At 41.9% G+C, this 21,211-nt stretch overlaps 1 protein-coding gene and 1 pseudogene across 28 annotated transcripts in view; one reads left to right on the top strand and one right to left on the bottom strand.

The window, feature by feature from the left end:
* ANKS1B (ankyrin repeat and sterile alpha motif domain containing 1B) overlaps positions 1 to 21,211 on the top strand; it is a 1,216,905-nt gene that overhangs the window by 1,053,961 nt on the left and 141,733 nt on the right. The window contains exon 1 of one of the 28 annotated variants that reach the window (XM_070052748.1): positions 5,900 to 5,923. The exons of 26 other annotated variants lie outside the window; for them this stretch is intronic. The gene's annotated coding sequence lies outside the window, so the exon portion shown is untranslated. Of the gene's footprint in view, positions 1 to 5,899; positions 5,924 to 6,425; positions 6,449 to 21,211 lie in introns of those variants that run through there. One more of the 28 variants, XM_051846561.2, reaches the window with a different exon arrangement.
* The window catches only part of LOC103348369 (ubiquitin-ribosomal protein eS31 fusion protein-like), a 61,327-nt pseudogene continuing 58,064 nt past the window's right edge, over positions 17,949 to 21,211 (bottom strand).

Below are 21,211 nucleotides of genomic sequence, written 5' to 3'. Positions count from 1 at the left end.
AAGGTAAAAACTCTACAATATTATTATAGTCCATATTTATTGTGTCCCTAACTCTATAATAGATTAGTTTTGAAATATCTTTCTATCAGAAATTTATACACATGGCAGAAAAATATTGATTTGGAGGTAAAGTTTTCTGAAACTTCTATCCTTGCCCTTTGGGCCATGTTTCACCCCGGTGTGGGCACTGTCCGGATTCTGACCTCACACCTTCTCTTACATGATTCTATATGGAGCCTAGCTGATGATATTTGTCTCAGGCCTATGAGCTCCAGGGAGACAACCGATAGAAAATTTGTATCTCTTGCTTCCACCTTTCTCCTGAGCACAAGAGTTATATTCTATCTTCTTTCTGTTTTCCTCCTTGGAGAGCAACTAAAATTTAACTTCTTCCACACTTGCTTTCACTTCTTCAATAAATACTTACCTAATGCCTATTTGGGGTTAGAAGATGAATATAAATAGAGGATCAGATAGTCAAAGTCCTTGGCTCCATACTACCTACTGGGGAGATTTATAACTAAAGGGTGATTACTAAACATGATACATTCAATATCAGGAGAAGTAAAGTTTCTGTGACAGCAAAAGTGTATGGCCCAGACCAATGCAGGACAAGAGGAATATATGAATTTTCCTGGAGTGACACATTAGTTGAAATCCATAAGAATAAATTTAGGGGCCAGTGCTGTGGCATAATGGGTAAAGCCACCGCCTGCAGTACCAGCATCCCATATGGGCACCAGTTCGAGACCCAGCTGCTCCACTTCTGATCCAGCTCCCTGCTGTGGCCTGGTGAAGCAGTAGAAGATGGCCCAAGTCTTTGGGCCCCTGTGCCCAGAAGAAGCTCCTGGCTCTTCACTTCAGATGGTTGCAGCTCCTGCTGTTGTGGCCATTTAGGGAGTGAACCAGCAGATGGAAGACCTCTCTTTTTCTTTCTCTGCCTCTGTGTCTACCTCTCTGTAGCTCTACCTTTCAAATAAATAAATCTTTTTAAAAAAGAATTGAACTTAGCCAGAGAAAGAGTTCCATGTTAGAATTCATCAGTTAATTACCTATTCCTCAGAAACTAACTGAACGTGCGACATCATAGGCTTTCCATTACAAGGAAAAGTACTTTAATATCATTAACTTTTTAAAAATCACTAATGTGATATAAGGTATTATGGGACAGCTCTCTGTAGTGAATACTCTGTGTGTGTGTGTGTGTGTGTGCATGTACATTTGTAAGATGGACTCTTAAGTTACCAGGGCTTTAATATAAAGCCAAAAGTTTTACCTGCTTTCTCTCTCAGCTCATTACCTTTAATTCTTATTTGTATCTTAGATTTCCTGGTACTTGTTTACCTAATTTTCTAACCTTAAGTTTTCTAAGTTTGGCATTATAATTCTCAAGGACAGAGGCAGCTTCTATATAAGTAGGTTTGTATCACAACTGCTTTTAAATATTTTAAAGTATTTTCCCCTGTTTAAAAATTCTAAAAACAAACTGAAAAACCTAAGGTATGATAATGTATAATACTAGGATAAGCTAACATTGAAATAAGAAAGATATTTTACTTTAATACTCTTAAATACAGGTAGTTCCTTTCTCCAAGAATCTCTAGGCAGTTCCCTCAAATATATAATTTTAGTTGGCTTCAGACCAAGTCACAAATGAATTTGTATTACATAAAGGAATTCCGTGGTTGATCCATGAAAACTGATCTACCTAGTTTCTGGTGTTAAATTCATGAGTCTATTGTTGTTCATTATCTGCCTAATCCAGGAAACTGTCCTCTAACTAGGATTGCACAATTCCCCTGAACAGCTCTGGATGGAATAATTGACCCTGTTGGCAGCTTTCCCTTGTTTTCCTGGAAATTTTGCTAAAATATTAAATCCCTTCCTGGTTGGGATCACTATCATTGAAAATAATAGGTATCTTTTTCTTTTCTATTGGTGAATTCTCAGATTTTTTTTATCAGTGTATACCTCAGTTCTGTGAATGTGAGAGATCTTGAGTAAGGTTTTTTTTTAACTTAGCTAACATTTTTAGAGTAGCTATTATGTGCCAGATACTATAGGTAATGGTTTATATGGGTATCAGTTAGAGGTCAGTTAAAGAAGCAGAGCCAGGGGGGGACATACACCAAGAGAGTTATTGCAAGGACTTGTCTTATGTGCTTGAGGACTAACAAGACAAGTCTGAAATCTGTAGAGCAGGCCATCAGGAAGCGCAGCCTGGTTACTCTTGGGAGTGGCCTGAAACTGCTGTCCCCAGGTGAAATTTCTTCTTCAGGGAAGCCTCAGTTCTGCTCTTCAGGTCTTTTAGTTGATTTTATCAAACAAGATAGAATAATCTGCTGTAGTTTGTCAACTGATTATGGACTTTAATCACATCTACAAAATACCGTCATAGCAATACCTAGATTAGTGTCTTACTGAATAACTGTGACTTCAAACCAGACAAGTTGGCATAACAAGGAGACCACCACATCTGTGTAACCTCATTTCCCTCCTAACCACAACTGTGAAATAGCTTCTATTTTATCAATCCATTGTACAAATTGGAATGGTGAGGGTAAAAAAAAGTTTAGTGATTTATTCATGATCACAAAACTATTAAGTGGTATACCCAAGACTTGAACTGACAAGGTATAATTCCGAAGTAAGGAGCTTAACTATTGTATTATACTACCACCAAACAAGTGAATAAATTATTTAAATTCTGTTCCTCTAAATCTGTACAGAAGATCTTATATCAGTGTTTTACACAACTCCTAGAAAAGTTACTACCATCCTCAGATTTGTAAGACTAAAATATTTGACACATTTCTTGTTTTATTTATTTATTTGACAGATAGAGTTAGACAGTGAGAGAGAGACAGAGAGAAAGGTCTTCCTTCCATTGGTTCACCCCCCAAATGGCCACCACAGCCGGCGCTGCACTGATCCAAAGCCAGGAGCCAGGTGCTTCCTCCTGGTCTCCCATGCGGGTGCAGGGGCCCAAGCACTTGAGCCATCCTCCACTGCACTCCTGGGCCACAGCAGAGAGCTGGACTGGAAGACTAGAACCTGGCACCCATATGAGATGCTGGTGCCACAGACAGAGGATTAACCAAGTGAGCCATGGCGCCAGCCTGTATAATCCTTAATAAAGGAAGAATATGAGAAACTGGAGAGCCTCAAATGTTAAATTGTCTTAAATTATAATTTTGGTTGATATGGTTGTGTTCTTGATGACCTGGAATGGAATGAATACTTTGCTCCTTAGGCAGAGGTTGGAAACTAGTACCATAGGAGATTTTTCTAAATTGTCTCATTTTGCAAGGAACAATGCATTACTTAAGTAACCAAAGTATTAAAAATAAGCTGTAGATACACTACAAGTAAAGGAACATGAGACTTTGTAATATCAGTATGTCAAGTGGCATAAATTGGAACTTAGCTGATTTTTTAGCAAAAAATAAAATGACAAGGTAAAAATAATTCTGACACTGAATATCCTGAAGTACCACAGCACCATGGCAAATACCTCAACAAGTAACAAGGATTCAGGGTTTTGCTCCTGCCTCCAATGAAAGCAAGCTTCAATTACAGGCAAGTAACAGCCTCCCTATGCATCAATTTCCTTTTCTAGAATGTGAAATGGTTTTAGAAGATGATCTGCTATATCCTTAATGTTGTTCTAGAACATAAAAATATCTAAAATTTCGACAATCAGTAGAAGTTATTCGGTTACTTAAGTAATGCCAAACACTGTCATTCTTCTGTGAATTATTACGACCTTGATTTGTGTTTTTAACATGCACACCTGGAAGGTATCACCAAAATTTTTTTAGGGCCATGTTGAAGTCAATGTCCAGGACTTTTGTACTTTGTGTGTGACCTGATTGTGCTGAATGGGGCCTTGTGCTAGCCACCATGGACAGCAACCTCCAAGCTAGCCACCATGGACAGCGGCCTCCATCTCTGCTCCTTTGTACAAAAGCTAGCTACCATGAACAGCAACCTCCAAGCTAGCCACCATGGACAGCAGCCTCCAAGCTAGCCACCATGGACAGCGGCCTACATCTCTGCTCTCTTTGTACAGAGAATTCTCCAACATTCTCTAGAGACAGTTCAGGCACAAATTGGCCTGTAGATCTTTAATGACTCTAGAATGCAGAGGACCTGAAACAATGGAAAAGTGATAGAAAACCTTCTTTCCAAACAGTTTGTAGTCCATTGTTTACAAACAACATTGCTTTGAAAATGCCCAATATGGTTTCCAGAGAATAATATCCACAAGAGAGTGATGCCCTGGCAAATCAAATTCTTCATTTCCACAGCTGAAGAAATCAAAGAAACACATGTTTTTACCCTATATTACATGTTGCAGGATGAGAAATGGACTGACTTCCAAACCCATTGAAAGTTTGCTAATCTCAAGAATAGAGATATCCAGACATGTCCCTGTCGAAGTATCAGGTCGTGTTCATTAAAGAGTAGGTCAGTCAAGAAGGCGGGTGGTGTTCAATCTGTTTCTCTTTCTATAAATGCCAGATGTACAATAAAAGGCTTTATGACTTCATTGTGTAAGTGGGAACTAGTTGCCCCATGTGAACATGGTTAAATGTTCATACTGCAGAGACTGATGGTGCTGGCTCTGCCACTTGATAGCAGAGCGGCTTCAGTTATCCTATGAGCCTGAACATTACAAAAGCAGACAGTGACATGAGGGCAGTCAAAACAGTGGACATTTAGAACTTATTGTTTAAGGAAGAAAATGTCCCCAAACTACTTACTAGTTGCATTCTTTCTAAGCTTTTTCATCAGCAAAGTGAGGGTAATGATGAAACCTACTTCACAGAGTTGTGCGAGTTAAATGAGATAAGGCACAGGCACCTGGCAAATCATTAGGTATTAAATGTTACCTCTATACAAATTTGACCTACCGTTAATTTGTCATTAATCAAAAATAGTTGTGTGTTTTGGTTTAAGGAAAATACATGAATACTCTTAAACTCAGTGTACCCTGGACAATTAGGGTGATTCTTAGTAAAGTTTGAAGCTCACCTTAATCTTATATACTTACTTAAGTACCTTCATTACAAACCCTTTGCGTATTACCTTGCTTTAGAACGTTGGTTATTCTCTGTAGGAATCTCTAGTTCTTACTGGAGACTAAGTGAGCAGCTTACACTTTTGGATGGAGCTGAGACCCTAAGAAACTGAAGCTATGGCCAGCCAGATAGGCTATGTAAGTCCCAAAATGGAAACATTGAGGTTGGGGGGAAAAAGGAGGGGGAGGGGTGGAGAAAAGCCTTGATACTTAAAGTCAGGCGTACTTAATTTAATTGGCATAATTTTGAAAAAAAATAAAAAAAACTTTGCCAAAGTGACTGTGGTGGGCACGAATGGGAGATATGTGAACCTTATCTAAATCTTAGTTGAAATCTCATCCGTGGCCCTCCAAGTCTACAGGAGGCAGATCAAACCCCTTTGGGAACAGCTAGAACGAATGCAAGTCTCCCAGGATAGGAGCCCTGGCCCATACAAGCTCAGCACTGCTCTGGCTTCCACTGCGTCCTAAACACCAGGCAGCTAAGGTAGAGGGGGGAACCCAACGTGGCCTCTGCGGTAGATAAGGACCTGCCTTCTCCTCCTCCCCCTCTCCCCAGTGAGGGAGACAGCAGTGAGAGCCGCCGAGCCCATCACCTGGGCGCCTGCGGAGCCACCTGGGCTGCTACCGCCCCAGCGGGCGGCCTCTCGGAACGCGAGCAGGGGGCGTCGGAGCAGCGAGATATCCATAGTAACGGAGCATGCCACGGGCGCCAAGCGGCAGCGAGAGCCGGAGGAGGAGGCCCCCGCGCACCCGCAGCGCGCCGTGCAAGGCGCCCTGCAGCCCCCGCGCGCCGCGCGCACCCCACGTCGCTCCCAGCAGTTAGGGTCCGACCGAGTGGTAAGCCCTCCCAGGCAACAAGCCGACACTTCCCACCCGCCCGGCCGCCCACGGCGGGGAGCAGCCGCGGAACAATGGAGAGCGCCGCCAGCTGCCGTGGAGACGGCGCTCGGGGGAGGACGCGCCGCCGCCGCCAGGGCTGGCGCGCGCCGCGTGGGGCCGGGCGCGTGCGAGGGCGCGCGGCGGGGGGTGGGGGCGCGCGGCGCGCAGGGGGCGGGGCGGGGGTGGAGGGCGCGCGCGCGGGCCCCGGGAGCTCGCGGGGAGAGCCCGGCGCTCGGCGCAGCGCAGCGCGGCGCGGCGCGGCCAGGCTCGCGCGGCGCCTCTCCCGCCCATCCTTGGCGCGCTCGCCCTCGCCTCGCCTCGCCGCTCGCGTTCGCTGGGGGCGCCCAGAAAGATGCCCAGAGGTAACGGCTGAGCATCCAGCCACATGTCCGCGTCCTCGGGGGCCGGAGCCCGCCAGCCCTCGCGGATCCCGGCTCGCGGCCAGCCCGCGGCCGCTGCCGTCGCTAGTGCCGAGCAGCTCGGGTGAGTAGCAGGGCGGCGCGGGGCACAGCTTCCCCGCGCTCGCCAGCCCCCGCTCGCCAAGATGCGGCTCTGAGAAGTGGTGCTGCAGCTGGGGCAGAGAAGGAAGGCGAGGGGGAGATCGGGGAGGCTGCGGGAACAGGGCGCATTTGTTGCAGCCTCGGCTAATGATCTCCACTGTGTGGGCTTTAAAAAAACAAAAAACCTGTTTTTGTTATTGATTTCCCCTCCGCCGTTCTAGTCTGGGCGCATTTTCCACCTCCCCACTGGGTTTCCAAGGAGTTTGAATTCCTAAATTGCCGGGTGTCTTTCCAAATGGTTTGACTTTCACAAGTCTGTGTTTTCCAAAGGTCATTTGTCGTCAGTATTTAAAAAAGCCACGCCACCCCGTATAATTTGCAGGTGCGCTTGGAATCACCTTTAAGGAGTAGCAGGAAGAACAGACGCTGGGAGGCTGGTGTTGAGTGTGCTCGCGCTCGCTCGCCCTCTCCCTCTCTCCCTCCTCGCCTCAGATTCTTTACACGTTGATTAATCAGAGGGGAAGTGGCCATGGACTTCACGGTGCTACGCCTTAGAGAGCAGTAATAGAGTCGCGGAGGCTGCAATTCGCCGCTCTCCCGAAGGTCGGGTCCGCATTTCCACTGACAGCCCCATTTCAGTGCTTGTAACTTGGATGTAATTTTACTCCAGGCTAAAACTTGCCGGAGCCAAACAAGGGCTCGTTTTTTTGATAAAGAAGCCACCACTGCTGCTTTATTAATTTATAAAAATCAGACCCTCCCCCGCTAAAACCCCCAGGCAGACTCAGGAAGGCTTTGGCTTTCCAGAGATTGGCCGGGAAGGCTACTCTTCGCCGCAGTTACCGTTGCTCCTCCCTGAGCGACGGAGACGTTAGTTGGAGAAGACTGGAAATTCAGTTCCGGTGCTGCCTGTGTGCACCTTGCATGCTGTCTCAGTAGATCGCAGGCACGTCAACTGTGGGGTCTCTAAGTGTTCGTAAACACTAGGATGCTTGCTCTGTGGACCCCTGCGTGTGGAAAGGCAGGCTGGAGAAAAACAAGTGTTGGAAAGGCAACACGAGGCATTTAGGAACAGAGTAAGACTTTTCTGAACGTTGGCGCGAGTTAGCAAGGGAGTGTGATTGTCTTTCTCTGGGAGCCTTTACAATAGAGCAGTCTCACCGCCAAGTTCTGAGGGGCCAGGGAGAGAGCAGGCGTTAGAAAACCGGCAGAGGTTCCCTCCAAACCTGTGTTGTCTGTGCTCAGCAGATGAGCTTGTGCAGGGATGCCGGTGGTGCCTGGGCTGAGTCCATAGTGTTGACGGCTCTGTGACAAAATAGGCTGCAATGACTGGTGCTGGCATTATGCCACCACGAAGGCTTCAGAAGTGAACCGGTCCGGGGGTGGCCGTCCGAGGAGCACTTGGAGCGATGGCAGTGATCTCTTGGACTGGGATGGAGAAGGGAGGAACCAACACAGATGAAATTGAAACATTCCTGCTACCTGGGAGACTTAGCTGTGGGGTCAAGCAAAAACATTGTTACAAAGATAAAAAAAAAAAAAAACCTTCAGAATACCTGGGGCCAGGGATGTGATGTTGGAAAAGGAAGTGAGAATCATTGCTTCAAGGATGGGAACTTTGTCCTGCAGTTGCTAATTGCCAAACTTAATGTTACTGCACTGGAGTTGCTTTGCTTGGTGTACTTTCGCACTTGTAGTAGAAGCACTATTTTTTTTTATCAGAATTAGTAGAGTCACAGATTTGTATATCAGAAATGAGAGACCCACATATTGTTACATTCCCCCAAAGGGGACCAGAGAAAAAGAACAGTGTTTTGCCTTTATTCATAGATCAAATCTCCATTGAAATAATTCTGAAATACAAGTACAGCATAATACAACATTTAGTAAGATATCTGGGAGAAGCTTTAAAAAATATGCGCATTCATTTGTTAGCAATTTAAAATGATAATCTCTGAAGAATTACAGTCTAAAAGTTTTCAGGCTTACTCAAGTTTGTATACATGAATTTAATTCTGATATATTTCTTATTTATGAATTTACTGCCTGTGCTACCTTGGATCAGGAATGTTAGAAAGCCACTTTACTTAAAATAGTGGTATTTGTTTAGTTACACTAAATATTCTAAATAGGGTATGAACTAACAGTACATTGTACAGGAAAGGTATTCCTCATAGTCATTTATGATGTTATTCTATTTTAAATGTTGGCAGATGTTTCCAGGTTATTGTCAAGTTATTCTCTCTGTACCATTCATTGAATAAGCATTTTTGACCACCATGTGTGTTGAAGCAGGTTTATCCTTTCTCTAAATGGAAGGCAGACATGTTCTCCAGATATTGCACTGAGATAAATGTTTTGGCATTGTCGCTGTTTACAGCACTGGCACAGGCTGTGGAGACACCAGGTAGAGTTTATTGATATCCTCATTTCTGACCAGATGCTGTTGTCAATGTATGTCACAGTCCTTTCCATCAAGCCAGTAAATTTCCTGGCAGGAATGAGAAATTAACAAAAGTAATTAGAAGATCTGACTGATTGAATTAATGATCATAAGTAAAACACATGTATTTACTTAGATATGTTTTCACACATTTTGGATTTTTTGTAGCAGTATCTCAGACTTAGCTAGCATTTACAAGTGCCAATATCAGTAATCAAAGCTTGAGATCTTCTGTAGGCCATCAGTAATTAACAGAAGTATGAGCAGAATCCACCTTTAACACTTAGCTCCCTGTACTTCCTTGTCAGGCAATAGCCAATAGCAAAGCATAAATGTTTGCTTTTAAATTTAATAACAGTGTGTATCAATGAACATTGAAAAGATGTTTGCATATTTCTTTTAGTGAACAATTAACTGTGATGCTTCACTCTTTAATTAATATTTGGTTTCTTTAATTGTTTTCAATGTAGAACATTGTCCATATATTTAATAATTTGCTAGAGAAAGAACATTCACATGAGTGCGTTTATCTTCCCACATAACTGTCAATAATGCATTGTTCTACAGATCTATTTTTATGTGGATGTGCTTTTCATGTAAAAATTAACCTTTCTTATAATTTTGTGAGATGAAAACCATTCCTGTTCATATGATTTTGCTTTCTTTTCATGGAATCATGAGGTGATTTTTTTAGAAGTCAAAATATGATTCAGCTGAGTCATTTTTTCTCCTTTAAAAGATTGTGAGAGTATACTGCTAAGATAAAAATCCAGAATTAATTCTCTAAAACTCTTGCTATGTTTGACCAGTCTGTCTCAGTTCTGGTATTTACAGAGCAAAGACTGACTGGTAGTTTTCTGATGTGGGAATAGGAAGAAATGCAGAGAGGATATCAAAACGGATCTTGAACTGGAAGAAGCAAAAGTATGTGTTTTGATCCTGTTACTTAATCCTTTCTAATGCATTCTTTTTTTAAAGATGAATCTCAGAACAGGGTTAAATAAATTAATTTTATGGGTACATCTCTTTGAGGCTTGAATTTACTGTAACTAGAATGAAACTACTACCCTCAGAGGATGAACCACAAGAACATGCTCTGGAAAATCAATGACTGCATTGAGATTTCCTAGATAACCAGGCTGGCCCTGCAGGGCACCCCTGTGACCACAGACAGTAGTCTCTGAGATGCATGGGAAGTCTTTGTTGGAATCATTGGCTGCCCCTGGAACTACTTGATTGTATGCTTGGATGGTACTTGGTTCTGTGGCTCTAGTACTGGTGGGCAGGGCTATGTTTTGTGACCACTTTATAACCAAGACTTCCTTAGCAAGAGGAATTTATACTTTAAGAAAAATTTGATGACCTTGTCATTTTTAAGGCATATTTCCATTAGAATAACTTTTCATAACAGTAATTTGTATGATCTGGTTTTGGTTTCAAGGATGACTTGCATGTAGTTGTAACTGCAACAGGTGGTATGTTTTGTGTTCTGTAACGTGCATAAAATTCTCATTTCCCTATTTTTAGAAATCAAAACCGTGTTGTTATTTTCCTAGAAATACAGAATATGACTGTAAAGAATGAGCTGCTCTCTTTATCCCAGTGATTCATTTCTCTAGAAAAGACTTGCAGGCTGTGTGCTGTGTCTTTGGCTCTTAATATATCTATATATGTATTTTTGTTGTGTTAACTGTCAACTTATTAAAAATAATTGATTCAAATTGTTTTCCCACACTATAGCTTTCTCTCCAGAATGGAAGGTCTGGCGTTGCCTCCTCAAGATCTCCTAGAGGTCGTTTGGTATTCCTGATAAGAATGATGCTATTTATTTCACCCTACTGGTAGATTAGTCATAAAAGCTCATACCAAACCAGATTTGGGACAAAGCCTCAAAATAGAAATAGATAGTCCCCCACAACGTTCCACATTGTTTACAAACTGGCCATCCCTCCCTTCGCTGGCTCAGAGCTCTTCCAGACAGGAACCAAGCTGTGTGGGAAGATGAAGTTTCCTGGTAACTAGCAAGATGAATTCTTCTCCTCACCAACTTCTTCCCCTCACGCACTGCTCCTTGCATGGGCGTCTTTCAGAGTGCATGCCCCATCTATTCCCTTTCCTCCTGCCCATACCTCCAGAACTCCCTATGTTCTGTCTTGTTGCACATTTTTGATAGCAATAGTGACTCAGTCATGACAGGTCAGCATCCACAATGGTGCCTGTAATGTGTGTGATACCAGAGGAACCAAAAACTGAGCATTTTTTAAGTAAAGTTTTATACCCAATAAAAAACCGTGGTCAAAGACCTCTATAGCCTTAACAATGCTCTGAAGTCCCCTTCAGAACATCCCCAAAGGTCTCCACCAATGTAAAAGATTAATATATTTCTTTTTGATTTTCTGTTTTCCCAGTGATAATTCATCATGTTGATTTTCTAGTATTCTTGTTGCAATATACAGAATTGTAGCCCACTATGGGTCCAGAAGATGGTTGTAAGCTGACTTGGATATTTAATTATTATTTATACTGTGGCTTATTTGAAACAATGTGCATTCTGAATTCTAAACAACTAACTTAAAAGACAGCTTTGCAAACACAACTCTCTTTTAAAGCTGAAAAAAAAATCTCTGTTTTCAGTCACTGGAGAAATAGTTATCTTTTATGCACTGTTCTTTGGGCACAAGATATAATGGGGAACAAGATAGACAAAGTTCCTGTGTTCTAGAGTTATCTAGTGGGGGAGGGATGATGCAAAACAAGTAAATAAATCAATGAAGACAATTTCAGGACCATGTGCCTTGAAGGCCACACAGCGGGGTGAACTGCTTGAGAGTGATGTGGAGGGGGAGGGAGGCTGCTCTTAGAAAGTTGTTCAGAGAAGCTCAGGTCCCTTAAGCTGAGTCCTGAACCATGAGAAGGGGGGAGCCCTACAGAGATGCTGGGGAAAGAGCACTCCAGATCAAGGGAACAGCTCCTGAAAAGCCCTTGGGGACAACAAGCACACTGCTGAGGGAACAGAGAGCAGCCAACTGTGGCTAGTCAACTCAGATCAGCCTTGCTGGTCATGGAATAGAGTTTGCGATTTATTCCAAAGGTGTGCAAAGCAAATGGAGAATTGCAAGCAGAAGTACGATACCTTTAGTTTAAAAAAAATTATTTATTTTTAAAGTTAGAGTTTTAGAGAGACAGAAACAGAGATCCTCCATCTGCTGGTTCACTCCCCAGGTGGCTGCAACGGCCAGGGCTGGGCCAGGCTGAAGCCAGGAGCCAAAAACTCCATCTGAGTCTCCCACATGGGTGGCAGGGACCCAAGCACTTGGGCCATCCTCTTCTGCTTTTCCTAGGCTATTAGTAGGGGGCTGGATCAGAAGTGGAACAGCCAAGATATGAACCAGTGCCCGTATAAGATACCTACATTACATGCAACAACTTTACCCACTACCTCACAATGCCAGCCCCAGTAGCTTTACTTTGAAAAAAAAATGTACTGGTTGCTATGTGAAGACTGATGATACCAGGGCCAGAAGAAATGCAAGACCACGTAGGAGACTAAGAAGGTAGTCCAGGTGAGAAATGATACTGATTTGGAGGAAGGTAGTGGTAGCACAAATGAGAAGATACATGGAAAGATTCAGATGGTCAATTTTTGAAAAATGTCTTTGAAAATTGAAAAATAGAAAAATAAGAAAATAACAATTCTCAATAACTCTATTCATCCACAAATAATATTTGTTTATGCCAGCATTTTTAAAGAAAAAAATTATATTGGTTTTGAAATATTTGGTGTATGATCTCAATAAATAAATCATCAGATAATGCACATAATACAAAAGGTTACATTTTTAAAATTACCCCAAATATCACTATGTAGAAAAATATCTTTAGCATTAGACTAATACAATTAATCTTTAAAAATTTATGGGTCCAGGGGCCAGCACTGTAGCACAGTGGGTTAAAACCCTAGCCTGCAGTGCCAGCATCCCATATAGGCACTGATTCGTGTCCCAGCTGTTCCAATTCCAATCCAGCTCCCTGCTAATGTGCCTGGGAAAGCATTAGAAGATGACCCAAGTGCTTGGTCTCCTGCACCCAGGTGGGAGACCCAGAAGAAGCTCCTGGCTTCAGCTCAGCTCTGGCCATTGCAGCCATTTGGGGAGTAAACCAGCAAATGGAAGAATCTTTCTCTCTCTCTCTCTCTCTCTTTTCTCTTTTCTCTCTGTCTCTCTGTCTGTCTCTCTCTGTAATTCTGTATTTCAAATAAATCTTTTTTAAAAAATTTATGGGTCTAATATTGTGGCACAATGGGTCAAGCTGGTACCCATGATGCCGACATCCCATATGAATACCAAGTTGAGGCCAGCTACTCCACTTTTGATCCAGCTCCCTGCTAATGCACCTGGGAAAACAGCAGAAGATGGCCCAAGTCCTGGGGCCCCTGCACCCATGTAGGAGACCCAATGAAGCTCCAGGCTCCTGGCTTTGTCCTCGCTCAGCCCCAGGCATCACAACCATTTTGGGAGTGAACCACAGAGAGAGAGAGAAAAAAAAACTGGCCTTCCATCCACTGGTTCATTTCCCAAATGGCCATCAAGGGCTGGGCCAGGCTGAAACCAATAAAGCCAATAGCCAAGAATGCCCTCCTCAGCCAGCGCCGCAGCTCACTAGGCTAATCCTCCGCCTGTGGTGCTAGCACCCCAGGTTCTAGTCCCGGTTGGGGCACCAGATTCTGTCCCAGTTGCTCCTCTTCCAGTCCAGCTGTCTGCTGTGGCCCAGAGTGCAGTGGAGGATGGCCCAAGTGATTGGGCCTTGCACCAGCATAGGAGACCAGGAGGAAGCATCTGGCTCCTGGCTTCGGATCGGCACAGCACGCTGGCCGTACCGGCCATTTGGGGTGTGAACCAATGGAAGGAAGACCTTTCTCTCTGCCTCTCTCTCACTGTCTAACTCTGCCTGTCAAAAAAAAAAAAAAAAAAAAAAAAAAAGCCCTCCTGGAATCTTGTGTGGGTGGCTGGGGCCCAAGTACTAGGGATATCATCCGCTGCCTTCTTGGGCACATTAGCAGAAAGCTATATTGGAAGCAGAGTATCTAACTTGAACAGGCACTCCAGTATGGGACGCTGGTGCCTCAAACAACAGCTTAACCTACTTTGCTACAGTAGTGGCCCCTTGACTGACATAATGTAAGGCCTTTTTGTATGCAGGTATACAGAGGGATCAATTAATGGATGCATGGTTAGAAAAGAAATACTTTATAACTGTGGAGTCATACCAGTTTTTAAGTAAAAATATTTAACACCAGAAAAATGGGAGTAAGATAGGGTAAATAATTATTGAACTTCAAATGTCTCCTTACTACAAGAGTTTTATTTGCTAAAAGATTTCCCCTTATGGTAAAGGAAAATCATGATGAAAAATATTAAAAGGTTTGAGCAGAAGTGGATTGAGATTTTGTGGGACGATTATACAGTTTGGGAGCCCTCTTTAAGACAATGGGTATTTCACAAAAACCTGACATTATGAATGTGTTGCTGTGACTCCTTTCAAGGCCCCCCCCCCAAAAAAAAATCACCTGTGTAGATAAAGTACACATTAGCTTTGCATTAAGTCCGTGTTAGGGGTAGAATCATTCTGTTTTTAAAAGTGCATCTTTCAAATTTAAACATGTTCAATGGATTCCTTGCTATGAAAGATAGTACTATTCCCTTTCTCTTCTTGTCTAATGGTTTTATTTTAGATATTTTGTATTGGCTGTATTTGTTGCATTTACTTTCTGTTTCTGCATTCGTAATTACTGTGGTAGCAGCTCTAACCGGCTGAACCACAGCCCTGGCCCCCTTGTGCATTTCTTTAAAGGTTTATTTTATTTGAAAGTCAGAGCTGCAGAGAGAGGGCGGGAGTGGGGTGGAGAATATCTTCCATCTTCTGGTTCACTCCCCAAATGGTCACAATAGTTGGGACTGGGCCAGGTTGAAGCCAGGAGGCTGAAGCTTCATCTGGGTCCCCCATGTGGGTGCAGGGGCCCAAAGACCTGAGCTCTCTTCTGCTGCTTTCCCAGGCACATTAGCAGGGAGCTGGATCAGAAGTAGAGCAGCTGGGACTCGAATTGGTGCTCATATGGGATGCCAGTGTCGCAGGTCCTGACTTAACACACTTCGCCACAATGCTGGCCCCACCTTCAACATTTTTTAACTGGGTTCCTTGATTCATCTCTTAATTGCATAGATTTAATTTTTTGTTCTTATTTCAAGAAAGACATGTAGAAACTGCATTTCTGAGTTTTGCTTTTTAAAAATATTTGAAAATGTCTTCCTCTTTTATAATGGAACAGTATCATAGCCCAGTATAGTGGTCTTAATGTCCTGTTTTCTGTCTCTTATAACTTTGCAGCCATCACTCCATTATTTAGTAGCATTTAATATTGCTGTGCAGTCTGAAGCCATCCTTTGGAAGTGATTTGCTTTTTCTGTGTGTATCTCAAATAATTCCTTCTTTGTCCAAAAACTCAGTGATATCTTTAGATGTTGAGTCTTCTGTGTCAAAATTTTCTATAATACAGTGTGCTCTTTTTATCTATAGATACTGTATCATATATTTCAGCATACCTTTTATTCCATTTATACTGTTACCTACATTAGGGACATCAGTTATCCTTATTTTGGTTCATATTTGTGTCTCTTCCATATCAGTTTCTTTATCATTTACTCTTGTCATTTTTCATCTCCATTCCTAGCATGTCCATCCTTAATTCCTTGTCAGTAACCCAGTTTTCAGAAGTGATGTTTTTTCTCATTTCTTTATTAATTCTTTATTAATTGCTTTTTGGTCTTCAATTTGTTTCCTTAGGTCCCTTTTCTTCTCATTCAAATTGTTTTGTTAATCTGTTTTTTTTTTTAAGATTTATTTATTGTAAAGTCAGAGCTATAGAGAGAGGGAGAGACAGAAGTCTTCCATCGCTAGTTCACTCCTCAGATGGCCACAACTGCCAGTGCTGTGCCAGGCTGAAGCCAGGAGCCAGAAGCTTCATCTGGGTCTCCCTCATGGGTGCAGGGGCCCAAGTACTTTGGCTATTTTCTACAGCTTTCCCAAGTGCATTAACAAGGAGCTGGACTGGAAGTAGAGCAGCCAGAATATGAACTGGTGCTCATATAGGATGCCTGCACTACAGGTGGTGGCTTTACCTCCTAGGACGCAATGATGGCCCCCATTATTCTGTCTGTAAGGTCAATTTTCATGGAAAACATTCTTCTGTCGGGAGTTTGTGTGAGGATTTCCTGCTGTTTGAATGAGGTTCTTCTAGATTGAGTTCCTTTATGCAGTGACCCTTACATCCTATATGTTTCCTCTCCTGCCTCCATTCCTTCCTCCCTCCCTGCCACCTCTCTTTTCCTTCTTCCCCCACCTCTTTAGAATGCACGCACATCTACCCCTACCATTGCTTTTCGTCTTACTGTTTGAACAGCTTTCCTCAGACGTGGTGTAAGTAACTTCTTAAATCTGTCCCCACCTTTTTGGAGAAGTTTTCCTTCTTTGGGTTATGTTTTATTGTGTGGATCTGTCTGCTTCCTCAAATGCCTGCCACAGCCAGGGCTGGGCCAAGCCAAAGCCAGGAGCTCAGAACTACACACAAGTCTTGCACAAGGATAGCAAGGGCACAGGCACTTCGGCCATCAACTGCTCCCTTGCAGGCATATTAATAGGAAGCTATATCAGAAGTGGAGTACTTGGGACTAGAGCCAGCACTCCAATATGGGATGTGGGCATCCCAAGTGGTGGGTTTAACCCACTTCACCACAATGCCTGTTCCTTATCTGCTTCTTCTGCAGAACGAAGAAATTACAGATGGAGCTCAGCTGAAGCTCTGTGTAATCTTGGTTAAAGTTCCTGGACTCGGCTTTCTTGTATTTTGTTAAATGTCTCCGTGGTCAGCATTCATCCTACCCAACTGGGAGGGAAGGGAGATACTAGAGATGGCCTTTGTATAGTTAACTGAAGGCCTCCATGTGGGTTCATAGCTTCCATTGAGTTCACCCTTCGCTTGCTTTCTTCTCTTTCACAGGTTTCTGTTGCTTAGTAGAGGAGGAAATAGATAAGGATAATCTCTGAATTTGCTTTTCTCTAAATTTAGGGTTATTAGTAAAAAGTCTCATTTTTGTTGACTCACCTCTCTAGGGAGTAAGAACAGGGTTAAGAACCAACAACACCATACCGCTTTATCCTCCAGACTCACTCTCTCTCTATCCCTCTCTGGCTGCCAGCTTTCTATTTATTGATGTTCCATTCCTCACGTGATTATTGCTGATTCTCCTCCTTCCCTTCCTCCTTCCTTCTCTCTCCCCACCCTCCTTCCCTCTTTCCTGTCCTTTCTTTTTCTGTTTACTTTTTGCCCCTAATTTTGTTAGATAGGAAGTGAAATTTTGTGGAGCAGTTTAAATTTGCCATCTGACATCGGATTCTGGGATATTTTAGAGATAGAACTTAGAGGTCTTGCTGATGAGAAAAAACTTGAAAGGTAAAGGAAAGGGCAGAATTATGGACGACTCCTAAAGTTTGGGGCTGAGTGACTGAGTGGATGATGAACAGATTGGGCCACTAATGGAAAAAGGACTGAAGAGTTCTGTTTTAAACATTTGGAGAAAGGTGACATCCATGTGGAAATGCCAAGCAAGTCATTGGACCCACTAGAGTGGAACTCAAAGGAAGGATTCAGATGCTGGACACGTTTCTCAGAGGCTCCTCACAGAGAGGGCGTCTCAAGCCACATGCCTCCATGGGATCACTTGGGAAGAGGGTATCTAACTACAGGGAAGTGCACAGTGAACATGCACTAATCAGGATGTGTGTGTGTGTGTGTGTGTGTGAACTCTTTAGGCTCGAGATAAACTGTTGTTAATCCAGCAAGTGTCTGAAATCTCTGTGAACACACCAGGTTAATGGTTGGCATGAATTAATGAGAAATGCAGCTCAGAGAACCTTTCTGAAGATGGGGAATTTGATACTTCTTTTCTTTGTTAGGTAATGTCTTTTATTAACTCCCCATCCATAATTACTTGTCTTCTGGTTTGTTGAAGCAGTAAACCAGAAAACATTTGCCACGACTGTGGCTGGCCACAAACACTGCAGTACTGCATTCACCCGAAGGGCACTCGCGAGGAAGGCGACTGGTTTCGCCATTCTTGTCCACCTTGTAGACGTCAGGACAGGCCCAGTAAGCCTTCTTTCTCTTACGCCTGTTCTGGCAGTGGTGGTGTAAGATTCCCTTTTCTTAGTACCACCACTAAGTCTCAACACAAGATGCAGAGAGGATGAAGTCCATCCGTCTTCCAGTTGCTTGCAGCAAAGATCAGTCCCTGCTGATTACAAGGAATTCCTTCCTTATCCTGGATCTTGGCCTTCACGTTTTCTGTCGTATCTGAGGGTTCAACCTCAAGGGTGATGATCTTCTCTGTAAGGGTTTTTACAAAGATCTGTATCTTGGTGGCAGGCCCATTGCAGAGGGAAAAAAAAAAAAAGCAATTTGATAACTTCTGAGTCTACACAGTAACATTGGGACAGTGTTGTGTTAGGAGACTTGCTTTTAGCTATAATATATAAATAATATATATTTGAAGGGGATAACGATTTGATTTTAAACAAATAGCTATACATTATTAGAATAACTCATTTTTCCTGCTTTCAAAGTGAATCTATATGAGAGAACTTCAAAAAGTTTGTGGGAAATGGAGTTAAAAGATTTCAGCACAAAAAAAAATGAAATCAATGTATAGTTACTTCATAATACACATTTCCATGAACTTTTTAAAGACACCCCTGTATATACATTTTTATTTAACACACAACACCTTTATAATTAAAATACAGCTTTTGCTCATGGAAGATCTAAATTGCACATTTTAAAGCACTGCTGTATTTTGAGGTTATGTTTAGTGAAAGAATATTAGAAATCAGGAAACAGAGTCTAGATCCAACACTGCCAATGATAGTTATAGTTATAACAAAAGTGAAGCAATTATAATAGTTTCAGTGTGGCAGGTACTATACTAAACACTTTACATATATTTATTTTTTTAAGAAGTGGTATAATTACATGGCTTCCAGCTACATAATCTCTCTGGACTCTCTTAAAGCCCTCATTTATAAAGCCAGTCTTTCCTCTAACTTTAAAATTCAACATAATTTATCTTAAATTACACAGTTTTATCATGAACTTTAAAATGTTTTAATGATCTTATTTAAGCAAAGCAAATGGAAATAGACTCCCTTAAAGTGGAGGAAAGATTAGGCAATACACAACCAGGGCAGCCTAATATATGGGCTAAATTATGGAGATTTTGGTCCACTAGGACTGTATTACAAACACAGTTTTTTTGTTTTTTTACTTTTGCTGTTTCAAATCCTGCCCTTTGTTGCAGACTCCCATAGTCTTTGGGCCTTGTGTTTTGCCATTTGCATACATGTGTTGTTGGTTTTTTTTGTTTTTTTTTGTTTGTTTTTGTTTTTGTTTTTGAGTGAGACAGTCAGATACTTGAGGGCAGAGAGTATAACCTTGTGCCATTGCCTTGTTCTGGAAATGTCTGCCACAGTTGCCTTGCATATAAGGAAGCACATCATCATTTTAGGATCCAGTTGTAATTAGGTGTACGGGAGTACGTGATAGCAAGTGAAATTCAGGCTTTTCCATATAAAGTAAAATAATTTCATTCAAACACAAAAAGCATAATATTTTACAAATGAATCCCGGCTCTACTGTTTTCTGCTGGTGAGAGGCCACTCTATAACTTTGGTTCCCTGGCCCATATATGTGTTCCCTAGATTACAGAGCTTTGAACACTGGAGAAGATAATGTATATGAAGTGCTTAATTTAAAAATACTTTTAAATTGTTACTCAAACTATCACAACCATGGGAAAAAAAAATTCCATTCTTCCTGAGCAAGATGTGAGGCACATGACCAATTATCTTCAACCAGTTCTCAGAAACATCGGGTTGTTGAACTGTTGCCTTCTGTTAAAACCCATACCGCAACCCCATTCTCCTCTTGATTTAAAATAAATCTGATTGAGCACATTTAATACAGATAACTTCTCAAAGACAAGGGTGGTAGTAATATGAGAATGAGCAAAAACCAATGAAAGTGATGTGATGGATCTGTGTATTTCATTTCCAGTTAGTGATTCCTTATTAGGCTTTTTTATATTAATTCCATGCGGTAATGGAAAGAGCATTTTGGAATTGCATCTGGCTGTGTCTGCACTGTAAAGGAATATAAATAAAAGCAATACCAGAGTGCCACGTCAGTGATGGTTGTGTTCCTGTTGAGACCCTGTCAAGCACAGCTCTGTCTGCCCACAAAATAATGCCTGTTTGTTGCACAGCGACAAATGGTTCCCTCACTCTCCTGCAGCCATAGTCATATGAGCCATGGCTAGTCAGCCTGCATCACACACCACAAAGAATTGCTTTCAGACTGGGGCTGGAAGACTGACCACGTGCTGAATTTTGGACCTCAGGAGTCAAATTATATCATTACCCTGATCACCTATTGCTCTTTTAGACAGATTTTATGCACAATCTTGGACCAAGATTTTTAGCCAGTTTGAAACAGAACTTAAGATTCTCTGGCAAGCCACATGCCCCCAGATGTTATAAATTTAACACAGTAAAGGTGTTATATGAATTTTAAGAAGTAATTTGGGATCCCTTACAGTGAACTAATTAGCCAGAACAGTTTTATTGTGTCTAAACAAGACAACATCACCCTTTCAATAAATAGAAGTCGGTACATAAGACCTTGCTGGAATTCCTTTGTCTGTCAAACAGTACAAATAAAAGATTCATAATGATATAGATTCTTTTACAAAGACTGTACAGAATGTTATTGTTTGTGACCAGCTCAGATAATCTAAATATTGACAGTTTTCATCAATGTGTGATGTTTCAAAATGTAGGTCACAGATGCCTCTAAAATTGCTAGCAATTGCACTTTAATATATACTTTGACTTAATTAACATCTTCATTGGAGTTTTATGAACATTCTTTCTACCTAGAAAACAGGGAATTTTTTTTTTTTTTTTTTTTTGCAGTATGGCAGTCACTTGCCCAGTTGCTAGGTAACAGGGCAGATCTCTATAGCTTTATCTGAACACACAGCAGATGATTTTTAGTGACAAATATTTATATCCAATATATTAAAGCATGCCATATTGACAATGATTAGACAGACTGTAGATTTAGCACTCAGTAATTCACAAAGATAATTTTCTTCTTATCTTTTTAAAGCAATTATTCATCATTATCACTAAGAGTGA

Source organism: Oryctolagus cuniculus, chromosome 11 (genome assembly GCF_964237555.1).
Source record: "Oryctolagus cuniculus chromosome 11, mOryCun1.1, whole genome shotgun sequence".
Classification (NCBI taxonomy): domain Eukaryota; kingdom Metazoa; phylum Chordata; class Mammalia; order Lagomorpha; family Leporidae; genus Oryctolagus; species Oryctolagus cuniculus.
The sequence above is the reverse complement of the archived record's forward strand: the minus strand, read 5'-3'. Positions and strand labels throughout refer to the sequence as shown.